Below are 14874 nucleotides of genomic sequence, written 5' to 3'. Positions count from 1 at the left end.
CCTGTGAAAGCTACAAATCTTGAGTTTGATGTTGAGTTTTTGGACTGTGAAAATGGTTTGCATCATAGAGCTCTTTCAGCAAAAGCGTGGTGTCCATTGTGTTCAAAAGAATTCTACGATATCCAAATTTGTAAAAATTGAAGGTTAGAGGGACAGTTTAGTGCCCTATAGTTGGCCAGTCCCTGAACAAGTGCTAAAAGATTTGCTTGAGAACTGAAATAGATTGGCAAGCTTCATCCTAAAAACAGCTGAAAATGAACATGGAGTTTGATCAAATGACAGACTGGCACTTGTTGGTTTTGCTTGCTTGCTTTTGCTGTGCATATATGCCTGTAGATCAACCAAAAATGAATGTTTGCCTTGCTTTAGCCAAGTCAGCAGGCTCAGACACCATGTGTTTGACCAATTTGAATCCAGACTTTGTGACCCGTTTGGTCGGTGTGCCTGTGCCAGCCAAGGAGTAGCCAATACCCAATAGTGACAAATATTGGTGTGAGGCTGCCAACGAGACCAATCCCATAACCAGCTGGCATCACTGGGCCCCTGACCTTCTTAAAGCACCATCTGAACCTCAAGAATTTGAATTCTTGGTTCATTGGTGATGGAATTTTGTGCTGAGTTTCAGTACCAGGGAGATCCACAGTTAAATGTTACTCCCCATCATCCTGAGGACAGATACTCAAGTTTGTGGTGCAATTGTACTACCCCAGTGCCCCCTAAGGGTGAAACTGCTGACGAGTAGATGACCTAGATGAGTCCCCATGACAATTAGCAATAGAATATTGGCTCATATGTGAAGATAGAGCCTGGCAGGACATTCCCTCAAAAATTAAATGTGGCCCATGTAGCATCAGACAACTCACTGTGAGAGCACCTAGTGTTAAAAAAGCCATCAAGAGAAAACACAGAGAAAAAAGATTTGCCCATCATTATAAAAAAAAACCCCTGTAATAGCAATTTCAGACCCTAGGGCCCTGCAAAATGAAGTACATCGAATTTATTTCTACATCAACTTGCCTCAGGCGAGGCACTGAAACCAATATACCGATTGGGTTGTTGGCAGAAGAAAGAAGACAGTGCTACTTCCATTGCAATTAGTGACATGATGACTGATGTTAGTGCTGTCAGACATGCAACCTTACCGAACAGAGCAGCAATTGATTTCCTTAGCAGCCATTCCATGTGTTCAGTGTCACCTCCATGTTCAACACTGTCACTGTCAGCTTTGACAGCTTTTGGACTGTGTTTGAGAAGTCAAATTTTTCTGACTGTTGAAGGGCTTTGGGGCCCAGAGTTCTTGTTAGGAACAAGGGATTAAGTGTGTGAGCCATGGAGTTGTTGGACCAGGTGTTTTGTGTAAGTAGTGAGAAGGGTTTCTTCCTTTCTGTTTCTCTTTCAAGGGGAATGTTAATGTTGCCCCTGAGTCCTCAGGAGGGGAGCCTGTGGACTGAGCTGCAGCGGAGGGAGCTTTGCCTGGCACCGAGAGCTGAGGGAACAATTCCCAGGAGCCCAAGGAGCTTGGTAAGGACAGAGCCCCCACTGGTTTAGAGAGGGGTGAGATGGCTGCTCTGAGCCTGCCTCTGGCAGTGAGGGAGATGAGAAGGGTTGAGTTCCTCTCGCAGGCTTGGTGCTTCCTGGTGCCTTGAGTTCAAATCCTGCACTGGCACAACCTGCCTGAGCCCTGGCCTCCACGCTTCTCCAGAGGCTCTGGCACTGAGTCCTCTGAGGGAATCCACAAAATTAGAGGGTTTTGGGAAAGCTGCAAAAGGCAGGTCTCGGATACAGTAGAACTGTGATTAGAGCCAAGCAGCAGCCATGAGATTGGTCAGCAGAAAAATTATTTAAACTGCAGAAAAGCAAAGACAAATAGAACAATGGTCTGTGCATTAACGCTGGTCTAGAATAACTCTCTAAGCTACAGAAAAGTTTATCTAGCAAGATATTAGGAAGGTTGAAGCTTAATGATGGAGCTCAGTGCGTTGTGTTTTAAGGCTTACACATAGGTATTGTATTCGAAATAAGCAAGCATTGTTTTAACCAATGGAACATGTGCTTATAGTGATTGGATAGAACTACTGTCAATAAGCTTTTGCTTTGTGTGATTGGTCAAAAAACTTATAAAGTAAGTTGTAACATTAAGTTCTTTGTCTGCTGCCTGGGATGTGACCTGCTGGCATCTTCCCATTGTCATAACCATGTAATGAGACTGATGCTGGAGAACAAACAGCTCGAGGCGCGTGCCTCAGCAGACCCGGCCCATTCGTGATTTCTACATAGCCCCCTGCCAGCGTCAAATGGCATGGCTTAATTTGCGGGCAGACAGTCTTAAACATCTGCAATATCCTATCAGAGTCCTAGTTTGGCTTCATTCAAAGAAAGAGGAGAGTGCACCTAACACTGACCACTTGTTAGGCAGTATCTTCCACCTTGCCCTTGTACCCCTACAGAGAGGCTGTCTGCAAAATGCCCAGAACACCATCCAAATCTGCAGCAAGTACAGGAAAATCAGGCAGAGAATCTTTCTGTTTTCAAGGTCCCCCTTCCTAGGCAACTTGACCCTTTCTACCCGATTCTCACTTGAGATCTACCCATGACAGAGCACTGCAGGAAAACACTTTAAAGGGTCATTAACCAGGACCTGCTTGGAAAGCAAGGGTAGAAACTCTTTCCCTCCCTGATAGGATGCGGGCTGGCAACTGCTGCTCTGAAGATGTGCAGCTGCCCCTCTCTGGAGAGGCCATGGAAGGGCTGTGATGGTCTACGGGAACCAGAGGAACGATGAGCTCAGGTTGGCATTTAAGCTTCATGGGAACAAGCAGAATGAAGAGCTCATAGTGGAGATGCAATTTGCCTGTGCCTGGCTCCTCCGATGAAATCCCAAGAAGTCCAGATGAAGCAAACACCTTCTCCCAAGAAGCTAGGAAAACCTCAGAGTCCTGAGCACCTGCACTTAGCCTGGAAGGGCCTGGAGGCAGCTCTAAATCCTCAGGTGAGGCAGCACTGAGGTCCTGGTATGAGAGCGCTGTGTAGCAGTGAGGGAAGGAAAAGGGAAGCAAAGGGAAGGCTGGGTCTTCCCTTTGGTCTTTGGGTGTGTTTTCCTTGGCAGCAACTGTACTGTCAGGGAAAACAAAAGCTCCCTAAATTGTTAAAACTGAAAATCAGGGACAAAGACTCTCTAACTAGTCAAAGTTACAAAGTGGTGTGTTCATTACGCCGGGGGGCAGCACAGGGGGGGGTCATTCCCGAAATGCGTGACCTGACCGCTGGCCAGGCTCGACTCGGCACGGCACAGCACAGCAGGATCCCGCAGGACAGGGAAGGGCAAGGCAGGCAGGGAAGGGCAGGGCAGGGCACTGGGAGCAGTGACAGGCTCTGTCCCCACGCTGCATCCCATGCCTGGGTAACCATTGGGGACAGAGAGGAAGGACATTGCTCTGTCTTGGCTGCGGAAAGGATGAAAAGGGGGAGTTAGAAAACATTAATTTGGACTCCTTTTCAGCAGACTAGCTGGTTTTATCTCACCATGTCTGCCTGTCTTAGCAGAGTTGGCACATTGCTCATGAATTGGAGTCAGCTATGGCAGCAGGAATGGGAAGCAATTTTGTCAGCATTGATATCAAAGCCAAAGTGCTGCCCCATGGATGGATGGTGCTTTCTTCAGGGGATTTTGGGCCTAGAGTTGTAGCAAACTCACACGGGTGTCTTCCCAAGCAGCGTTGCCTTTTTCTTTCCTCAGGAATCACCTCTTCTTTTTCTTCCCCCCAATCTGGGGAGAGTTCCCATGCAAATGTCTCCTGCAGCCAACTCCTGTCACTGTAGACTGACAAAGGAGATCTTGCAGTGGGGAGAGACTCCCTAGAGCTGCTGTGGAGAGCTGAAGGGGGAAGCTTTGTCCCTTAGTCTTGAAGTGTTGTTGGGGAGCTGCTTGTGCTCTGGGGGGCGGACACCAATGATGTTTATCCAAGCCTTGCAGGTTCTTTCCTGAGCTTGCTGACACACCACAGAGACTTTGGGGTTGTTGTACTGGCAAACAAATTTCAGTCTGGGCACTTCTTGAAATGCTTCAATTATTCTTTTTTTGCTTTTCTGCAGAAATGTTGTCATCATCTATTCCTTCAAGAGAATCTTTTCCTACTTTTTGGGGAATTCCTTTTGCTGCCCTCCCAGACCAGGCCAATTCCCAGGGCTCCTTCCCAAAGTGAGGTGCAGCCCATGGCCTCCACTCTCCAGCTGGAACAGAAGGAAGCACAGAGTTTGCGGTTGTGGGAGAGGAGCTTCTCTTTCCTGCCTGCTTTCCCTTTGGGACAGGTTGGTGTGTGCTCATTTGATAAAGGCAGGTTTAAACTCTGAAGCAGTTGTGTTTCAAACTGCTCCCTTCTCCAGCTCTTCTGTGGGTATCCTTGGACAAAAGGCCTCTTGGAGGGAGCTCCCAATGGCAGGTTAAGGAAGGAGGTTGATATTTCAGGGTTGTGACTGCTGAAAGCAGCTGGTTTCTGGAGGTGTCCAGAACTGGGAATGGCTCATTTTGTCTCCTGCCTGCAGAAAAGTAAGTTGCAAAGTAGGAATTTCATTTGTGGAGATGGCCACCAGGGGTGTTTGACAAGAGATGGGCTGGCAGAGAGGCAGGTGTCTTGCTAAAATGGCTGTGTGTTTGTTTTGATGGTGGAGAGGGTCAGAGATGCAGACACACCAGCTGAAGGAACAGTGTGATTTACTGTAATGCCAAAGTGTAAAAAAGAGTCAGGAAAGGATAATCTAAGCAATGCACCTCAGCATTATTACAAAAGGGTGCCTCTGGTGATTAAGGAAGATCCGTCACCAGGTAGCCCAATGGTTTCCCCTTCATCCAGAGCTGCACATCAGCTGGGGGAAGGTGTCCCAGCCCAGCCCTGCAGAGCCACGGCCGAGAACTGGGAAATCCTGCGGTGCCTCCACCTTTGGTGGCCACAAGGCTCCTGAGTGCGCTGTGAGAGTAGCCCGGCTCTGATCGTGCTTGGCAAGCAATGTGCCAGAGCTTCTGCTGGGGGCACAGCTGGTGTCATGCTCGTCTTGGTTTTCTCCCCGGGCCTGCCCAGGGCTCAAGGAGGAACCAAGGCCAGGTGTGGCCTTGTCCATTTTCCTCATGCAGAAAGGTGAAGACGTGTTTCACCAGTGAATGCATGCAACAATCCTTTTGATAGTAACACTTGGTTAAGGAGCAGATACGTAGAATATTGGGTTGGGAATGTCACCTAGAGGGCAGCTTTGGCTCAGGTCCTGTTGTTGAGGCTTCAGTCAGGGTCTGTTGTTCAGGCCTTGGTCCTTCAGTATTTTGTGGTGCAAATCATACCTGTGCAGAGCTGCAAACAACCGGGTCTATCATTAGCACATTTGAGACAGGGAACAGGATTAGCCCTGCAAGGCCAGGCTGGGGCCAAGAGCAGAAGGCCAGCACCCTGCTTTTGCCCCCAGGCAGCCCTGCAGAGCAAGCAGCCCCTCCTGCCCAGGGGCTGAGGTGCCCGAAGCTGCCTCCCCGCTGTGCAGCTCTGCAGAGCCCGCGGGGCGCAGGGTCCTGGGCAGCCAGGGCAGCCCGGCTGCCTTGGGGCACAAGGAGTGCCCCAGAGAGAAGCTGCTGCCCTTTGCTTTGGAACTGTTCCTCAGAGTCTTGTCAATAATCCACAGTGTCTGATGGGTTTTCCTTTCCTCTCCCAAGTTTAACACAGCTTTTTGAGAAAACTGACTGATGTAGCTGCTGGTGGTGGTGCTTTTGTCTGAAGGTAAGGGCAGGTGATTTGGACCAAGGACAGAGTCCATTGTTAACACCCCAGCTTTGCCAAGTCAAGAAAGCCATTCACAATTGGGCTACCACAACTGAGCTGTTTTCCTAGGTTTTGGAAAGCTACCACCTTAAGAAACCCAACAGATTTTCCTCCAGGAGGATACCAGCTGTAGCATGATTCCAATGTTTTCCACCCCTTTTCTGTGTCTTTTAAGAGTTCCTCAGTACCCAGCAGGAATGAAACGACCTGTGATAATGTGATTTGAGAGCTTTGTGTTGTTCGTTGCCACATGAGTGTTCATGACAAGCTGGACACCCCACTCGTGGCTCTGTCAAGTTAAATTTATCCCAATTCTGTGCAAACAGCAGCCCCGAGATGCTGAGAAGAGCAGGCACAGTGGGTGGGTGTGCATGCACACACCCAGAGGCTGACTGCTCTGTGGGCAGAAGGTTTTGAACTGTTGTAAATCATCACACTCCCAAGCTGGAGGAAGAAAACAAATCTATATGAAAAGATATAAATCTATATGGAATGAAAAGATATCAAAATGAATGAAATAATGCATATTAATTTATCATATCTGTAATTTAACACCTATATACTATTGCTGGTAGGGGGTCTCTGTAAAAATCATGATCATGACGGGGCTGCTGAGGAACGCGCCTCGAGCTGTTTGTTTTCCAGCATCAGTCTCATTCCATGGTTATGACAATGGGAAGATGCCAGCAGCTCACATCTCTGGCAGTGGGCAATGGACTTAATGATACAACTTACTTGAAAAGTTTTTTGACCAATCACACAAAGCAGAAGCATATTGACAGTAGTTCTACCCAACCACTATAAGCACACGTACCTTTGGTTAAAACACTGCTTGCTTATTTTGAATACAATACCTGCTTGTAAACCTTAAAACACAATGCACCGAGCTCCATTATTAAGCTTAGAAGTTCCTAATATCTTGCTAGAGATATTTTTTTGAAGCTTAGGGAGTCATTCTAGCCAAGTATTAATACACAGACCATTGTTCTATTTGTCCTTACTTTTCTACTTCTTATATAAGTTTTCTGCTGACAAATCTTATGGCTGCTGCTTAGCTTAATTGCAGTTCTGTTGTCTCTGAGGCCTGCCTTTTGCAGCTGTCCCAAAACCCTCTGATTTGAAGGAGTCCCACAATTCCCCCTCTGGGTACAACTAAAAAGAAACCTTTGTAACCATGTTGTTTATTAACTACCTTGCATTTCATAGCTTTACTATAGTATACCTGCTTATTTCTTGCTTAAAGCATCCTTTTTGCTCGCATTAAGCCTTGCTGTATTGCAACACAGCAATTTTAATGCTGTGGAAGTCAAGTCAGTTCAAAGGGCATAAGTCATGTCTGATAGCAATTACAAGTCGTTGTCCAAAAAAGTCTCGCCTGTTCCGAAGTTTTAATTCAAAACCTTCCTCCATGTCTATACCATCACCCATTTCAAGAACTCTCTGTGAATCCATTTCCTACCTCTCTGTCTTGTGTGATAAAAACTTCTTTGATAGTTTTGTCCATCATTTGTCACACACACCGACATATGCAAGGCATTACTATTACTATCACTACCAAAACACCCAATACATATAGAGACCTATTCTACAAAGTTCCCTTAGCCAAGGTGCAAAGCTCCATCCTTGGAACAAATGATCTAACCATGACCCACCATCTTCTTTAATTGGACTGTCAAATCTTTCAGCTTTTGTATGCTTTTGTGGATGGATTCAGAGTGATCAGACAGGTTCATGCAATGCAATCCTTCAAATTCCTCAAAACCAAGCCCATGTGCCTGTGAAAGAAAATCAATTGCTGCTCTGTTCTGTAAGGTTGCATGTCTGACAGCACTAACATCAGTCATCATGTCACTAATTGCAATGGAAGTAGCACTGTCTTCTTTCTTCAGCCAACAACCCAGTCGGTATAATGGTTTCAATGCCTCGCCCGAGGCAAGTAGATGTAGAAATAAAGTTGATGTACCTCATTTTGCAGGGCCCTAGGGTCTGAAATTGCTATTACAGGGGTTTTTTTTTATAATGATGGGCAAACCTTTTTTCTCTGTGTTTTCTCTTGATGGCTTTTTTAACGATAGGTGCTATCACAGTGAGTTGCCTGATGCTACATGGGCCACCTTTAATTTTTGAGGGAATGTCCTGCCAGGCTCTATCTCCACAAATGAGCCAATATTTTGTTGCTAATTGTCATGGGGACTCATCTAGGTCATCTACTTGTCAGCAGTTTCACCCTTAGGGGGCACTGGGGTAGTACAATTGCACCACAAACTTGAGTATCTGTCCTCAGGATGATGGGGAGTAACATTTAACTGTGGATCTCCCTGGTACTGAAACTCAGCACAAAATTCCATCACCAATGAACCAAGAATTCAAATTCTTGAGGTTCAGATGGTGCTTTAAGAAGATCAGGGGCCCAGTGATGTCAGCTGGTTATGGGATTGGTCTCGTTGGCAGCCTCACACCAATATTTGTCACGATTGGGTATTGGCTACTCCTTGGCTGGCACAGGCACACCGACCAAAAGGGTTGCAAAGGATTTGTCTGGGCTCAAATTGGTCAAACACATGGTGTCTGAGCCTGCTGACTTGGCTAAAGCAAGGCAAACATTCATTTTTGGTTGATCTACAGGCATGTATGCACAGCAAAAGCAAGCAAGCAAAACCAACAAGCGCCTGTATATCATTTGATCAAGCTCCATGTTCCTGCTCCGCTATTTTTTGGCAAAAGCTTCCCCATCTATTTCAGTTCTCAAGCAAATCTTTTAGCACTTGTTCAGGGACTGGCCAACTATAGGGCACTAAACTGTCCCTCTAACCTTCAATTTTTACAAATTTGGATATCTTAGAATTCTTTTGAACACAATGGACACCACGCTTTTGCTGAGGAGCTCTATGATACAAACCATTTTCACAGTCCAAAAATCAACATCAAACTCAAGATTTGTAGCTTTCACAGGTTGAACAGGGAACAGGTTGCATGCACCGTAGCTTCTCCATGCGGCTCACGTCTGCGTGCTCATTTCCCTGCTGTTGGAATTGTCGCTGCGCTATTGTGTATGAGACGGTTTCACGTCCTTCACAGGGAGCATCTTAGGTCCGGCACCTGTGCAACTGCAACATACCCTTTGCCCCAAGTGATTAGCGGAAATGGTCCTTCAATTTGTCCTTACTCAAGGTTTCTGATCAAAACAGAAGGATTTTCTTTCAATTTGGCCTGTGTGCTGTTTGAAAAGTGCCTAAAAATTGGAGGATTAGTTCCTGCAAATGAGCTATTCAAAACATAAAAACATATAAAGCTTTGCTCAACCTCATCTGGGTTGTTGCTTGAGCCACTCCCTCTTTTGTTGATCTAGAATGAGTTTAGAGTGTGGTGCGTCCTTTCAACAATTGCCTGACCTGTGTGGGAATAGGGAATTCCAAAATGTGGCGAACACCCCAGTCCATCAAAAATGTGGCCAATTTTTGAGCTGTGTATATGGGGCCATTTGTCAGTTTTCATCTCGTGGGGGATCAGTTTGGCGAGCTCTGGGCCCAGTGACACTGACAAGGACAAAAGCAAAGGACGAGAGGCGCTCTCTCTTCCTGGGACCAAAGTCCCCCATCTTTAATGGAGAACTCCAGGAGAGAAAGGGAGTGTCCAGGAGAGGAAAGAAGATGTCCAGAGGAGGATAGAGAGCGTCCACCTCATGGCAGGGGATTTGAAACCCTGGGGGAGGAGGGTGGGTAGAAAGGAACTAGCATAATTCAACATAATAAATCACCACACTGAAGTTTTCTGCATAAATTGCTGCACTTGTTGCAAACAAAATCCTAAAATCTCCCCAAACACAACCGTGCAGTCCCAAATGACCACAATGTGGGAGAAAAACCACTCAACCCCCCTGTATACCCAGGCACCAGGTGTCACAGGGAGCACCAACCCCTGCAACTAGAAAGTCCACGCACACAGGCTCACTGGGAAAGGAGTATATCTTTATGAGGGGACAGAGTGCTCACTTTTCTCAACACAACACACACCATCCACCACATCAGCATCCACCCACATCATCTTCCTCAAACATTCACACACTGAAAACACAACCACAATTACAACCCACAGGAAAAATAGCAGCAATGAAACAGGATTTGCTCAATTCACCCCCAGAATTGCTAGCAGGTCCTTATTGACACAGCAAATCCTTTCTGCCAGCAGCCAGACCCAAACCCAAACTGTACAGGCGTACGTTGTGCACAGGACATCTCTGTGTGACTTGTGAACAGCCCTTCCCCTGCATACACCTTACGGGTTACTTTATACAGAGTTAAACGTTCCCTTTCTCCACAGTCCCAGCAGTCTTGTCTGTCCCCCTCGAGGAACAGTCGAGAGCGGAGGTGCCTCGAGGAAAGGAATGTCCTGGCAGTGCCCAGAGACGTCCAGAGCCCGGTTGTTCTCGCTGGAGCAGAGAAGCGTTCCTGCCACGGTCACCAAATGAGGTGAGGAATACAACTCACCAGAGTTCAAGGTAGAGGGGGGTGTGTTTATTACAGCGCCAGGCACACGAGGAGTTGTCTCTTAAAGACATGTGTGAAGAATCACTGCCGCTCTACTTATCTAAAAAAGTGCTACATATTCATATAATTCCCAAAATGACTAATACATATTCATTAGGTAACACTGCCTACCCTCCTTTGTATTAAAATATATTGTAATTGAGTCCAAAGTTCCTTCACATTTCTGCAGTCTTTCAATTCAAAAGGCTTGGTGGGTTTTAAAGTGGGGAATGGCCTCCTTCAGATTAAGGCCAAGACGTCTTCCTCAATTTGACCTCTTTCCTTATGACCTGTTGGCAGGCTTTCACACCCCTTGGCTAAAGCTGAAATTTCGGGGCCCAGGTGCAGGCTACGGTCCTCTTCTTTGTCACAAAGAAATCCGCTTCCCATCCTGCTTCTTTAAACACAGTAAAGATAGGCAAGTGATATATTACCCTAGCCTTAACTACCTTATCTGCTAAAAATTAACTATCCCATATTATTTCTACTCTTCTTGCTATACTCTTTCTGCCTAACCAAATCTTGCTAAAATTTTAACTCTTCCACTTCTTTTCAATCCTGGATTCATTGGCCTCATCTCACACACCAGCCATGTGTGAGCCGATGCTGTAACTGGGAAATTCCACTCCTGAGCAGGAGATACAAGGCCTGGTTCTGAGCTGGAAGGGTGAGAAGGATGAGATGCACAGCGTTTTGATCCAGGGGATGTCCTGAAAGTGCACTGCCTACCTGCCCCTGCTGCCAAGCACCACGCTCCACCTCCTTCTCCTGCTCAGCAGATTTTTAGGAATCCAGGGCTTGGTATATATAATTTGCTACTGCAACAAATAGAATGAATTTGCTTTGCAATCCCAGTTTTGTCCTGGGTTATTTTGTGCATGGGTCTCCTCCTGAACCTGTGTCAAAGACTGGCAGGGACTAAAGGACACTCCTATTCTCATGTCAGTAAATACGGAGAAGTGATTTAAGTATCAATAAGTCAAAAGGTATCAATGAGTAAATCAAACAATTTGGGGGAATATTTAGCCTGTGAGTTTCAGCAAAGTATTGAATATGTCTTAGATCCATGGATACAAACTAGTAATTGAGATTGCTGGGTGTGCACGTGTTGGGGAAGTGACTCCCCAAACACCCAGTGCTGAGATCAAGGATTGCCTCTTTTCTAACCCTGACCTGGCAGCAGGGATTGGGCCCTGCTTGGTAACGTTCATTTTGAAGACTTCTGTTGAGCAGGTAAGAATGGTCAAAATGAAGTCTTTCCAGCTGTTTCCCTTTGGTTCACCTGTTTGAGGGTTAAAATTCTGTGCTGCAGGTGTGCTGGGTGTGTGCAGAGCAGTGCAGCCCCAGAAACCCCTTGGCTTGCCCACAAGTCATCATGCCTTGTTGCCAGGTGTGCCCACCTGTGGCAGGAGAAGGAGCCCGCAGCGCAGTGGGCACCGTGCCCTGCCCAGCCGGGGCTCTCTGGCACAGAGCAGCAGCAGCGCCAGCGCCGTTCAACCCGCTCCTGCCTTGGCTTCCCCTGGCACACAGAAGCCTCTGGAAATCAGCACCACCAGTGGCGTTCCCAGCTTGGAGCAGCTGCTGCTGGCGGGCAGATGCTGCCAGTTCGACTGCTGCCAAAGGGGAAGAAAGGCAGAGATGTACATGCACCAGAGCCCTGGGCATGTCCAATAAAGGTGCAAATATGTGGGGAGATTTGTTTGGAAGCATTTCAGCTGTGATGCCAACAGTGGCTTCTCTCCTGGTTCTGTGTATTCTAGACGAGTAATGCAATGGTTGGCTCTGACAATTATAAAGTAAATGTTATGTGGATGTTCAAATATGTAGTGATGGTATTGTAATATATCCTCCCATAGTCCTCTTTCCCATCCCTCTTGTAATAGCCTTGGTAGTCAGGGCATTTGAGGAGGGCTGGCTTGCGACCAGCAGGCAGGGTGTAACAACACCTGACCTCCAGTCAGGATGCAAGAAAGTAATCTCCACCAATGGACAGCAGAGAAAGAGTTGACTGACAAAACTTTTGGAGGAGCTAAGGGTATAAAAGGCAGAGCATCGTTTTGTAGATGAGCACATGGCTGCTAGTCACTGAGACTCCCAATGCTGCAATTTTTCCCTTTTCAGTCCTTTGTTAAGGTTTAATAAACCTTTAAAATTTCAAAAGTGAGAGTCATTTCTCACATGTGCAATGCTGTGTGCCATTTTCTTGGTCTGGTTTCCTTTGCTTGTGTCCCATCTGAGTGCTCAGCTGGGGTACAGGCTGTAGGTGCTTGGGGCACTGTTGGAGTTCCTCTTGGATCCCCTGAACAACAGGGTTTGGCCCATGAGGGGATTTTGTGCTGCTTTGTGACAGAGAAGAACTTCCCAGGCTCTTTTGTGTTTGCTGTAGGGGAGGTTGGTTATTGCTGTGCATAAATTCACAGACGAAGGTGGAGCGTTTGCTTTGTGATGTCAGGGCATGGTTGCCACATCGTCATAGTGGCATCAGAAGGTTGCCTTGGTGCATGGAAGGCCTGAGTGTCAGAGCAGCCCTAGCGCTTGCTCATGTCAGGAGAACCCTCCTGGCTGGGGAATTTGTCAGTGGGTAGCTGCCCACTGACAAGAGCCTTGTTTTTTCTATATTTACCTAACTTTCAAAAAGGACAATGCTTCACCATCTGGCCAAGGCAGCTTTTGCTGTGTATGGCATTTCTTTCTCCATTTATTACGTGACACACTTCACCCGTAAGTAGAGATTTCCCTTCTACTTAGGTTTGGGTGTAACCTCACCTGACTCTTGCATGTCTTCCTGCTCTTTCTTGGTGACTGAGTTTCTGATTTTGAAAGAGAAAGAGCATTAGGATGCCACTGGTTTTGTAAAGCTCCTGTCAAGAGGTTCAGCTAAAAGGGGGTGTCTGTAGCCACAGGGGCAGCATTTGCAGGGGAACCTGCAGGGCTTCCGTTCCCTCCACGGGAGAGTCTGTGGCAGCAGAGTCTGTCATTTCCTCAGTTTGCTGGGACAAGCAGGACAACTTCCAAAATGCAGACTGGGAGGCCCTCTCAGAAGGCCTTCTAAAGACTTTGTAGGTCTCCCCAGAACTCAGGGAAAGCTTCTTTTATTCTAAATTTTGTAATGAAAGGATTTGACTGTCTGTTTTGACCCTTGACTGAGTGCTAAAAGAGTGATTCCCTTTGCAGTGAAGTGCAACCGCCAAAGCAGTGAGTGTCTGCTCCTGAGCCTGGAGCTGCTGCTGTGCTGTTTCACAATAGAACTGCCACAGCTCAGGGGGATTTGGGGCAAGCTTTTCTGGGTGACTGTTTTCAGCAACTTAATGGGAATAAGTGCATGCAACTTCTTTTTTGAAAAAAGTACCTGAAAGACAAGAGAACAAAAGCTGCTTTATCTGTTGGACAGAACAGAAGCATTGAGTGTTGAAGAACAATTTGCATTTTCTTGATCATGTTTGTATTCATTTACTGACTAGACAGGCCAAAGTGTAGGCACAACCAACATTATTGTCCTGATCTCTTGCTGGCTGTGTGAAAGAACTATGTCATGTGGAGGGATGTTGATAAAGAAAAATACTCTCTGTTTGGGTTGACCTCTTCTGTTGGATTCACAGCCCAGGCAGTTTTCTCACAGCACTTGTTCATTTTCCCTTGCCCACTCCAGGTCACCTGAAGCGTGTATTCAGAGGTGCTGATCCTGAGGTGAGTGAGAAAGGAACATTTCATGTTCCTGGTGCTTAGGAATTGAAGAGCAAGCTGTGAGCTTGGTCTGTGGCACTAGAGTGTAGAGGGCCAGCTGGGTAGGCTGAAAGAAAATCCATTTCCATGTCTGCAACAGCAATAACAAAGGCATCGCTGGCTATTTCCTAATTTTCCATTTCAGAACTTTCAAGGAATGAAAAGCTCATTTTGCAGAGAGAATGTTGCTTCTTGATAGTAGCAAGGGTGTAATGTCTAATTCAGAACTATTAGCAATTCTATTCAATTAGCCCATTTAAATTTAGATGCAGTGACTTAGAATCCCATTGTTATAAAATTTTCTGATTTGTCCTTAGAAAAGCTGGTTGTAGAAATAGAGGTGAATAGAATAAAGTGCGGAATAGAAATAAGGTTATCAATGATAGGTAACTTTCTGTCCCTCACACTGCTGTCTATCCACAGATCCCAGAACCAACAGCAGTCTCTCCTCTGGCCCCCTCTGCTCATGGAGAGGAGGCCGAAGAGGAGGCAAATGAGGTGGATGAGCGCCGGCCTCCAGCTGTGCTCACACCACAGCCTGAACATTCTGAGCCAGTAAGTGCCAGCTGTGTGTGCTGCTGTCTTTAGAGCAGGGCAGAGCTGCAAGTTTCTGACCAGCCAGCACTTGCTGCTGCTGGCTGAGGATGCTGAGTGCTGGAGTCCTGCCAGGGCCTGGTGATTGCCCCCAGCCTGTGACCGCTGGACAATGGGCTTTGGTCTGTCACGTTTAGGCACCAGCATCCTGGCATTTTGATAGGGGCCAGCCTGAAGCACAAAGGCTCCCTGTTCCCAGAGCAGGGAGCATGTCAAAGACACTGTGCTCAGCC

The sequence above is a fragment of the Melozone crissalis genome, unplaced genomic scaffold, assembly GCF_028551555.1.
Source record: "Melozone crissalis strain CALT ecotype California unplaced genomic scaffold, PUWL_Pcris_2 ptg000172l_1, whole genome shotgun sequence".
NCBI classification, from domain to species: Eukaryota; Metazoa; Chordata; class Aves; order Passeriformes; family Passerellidae; genus Melozone; species Melozone crissalis.
This window is presented reverse-complemented; position numbering follows the sequence as displayed.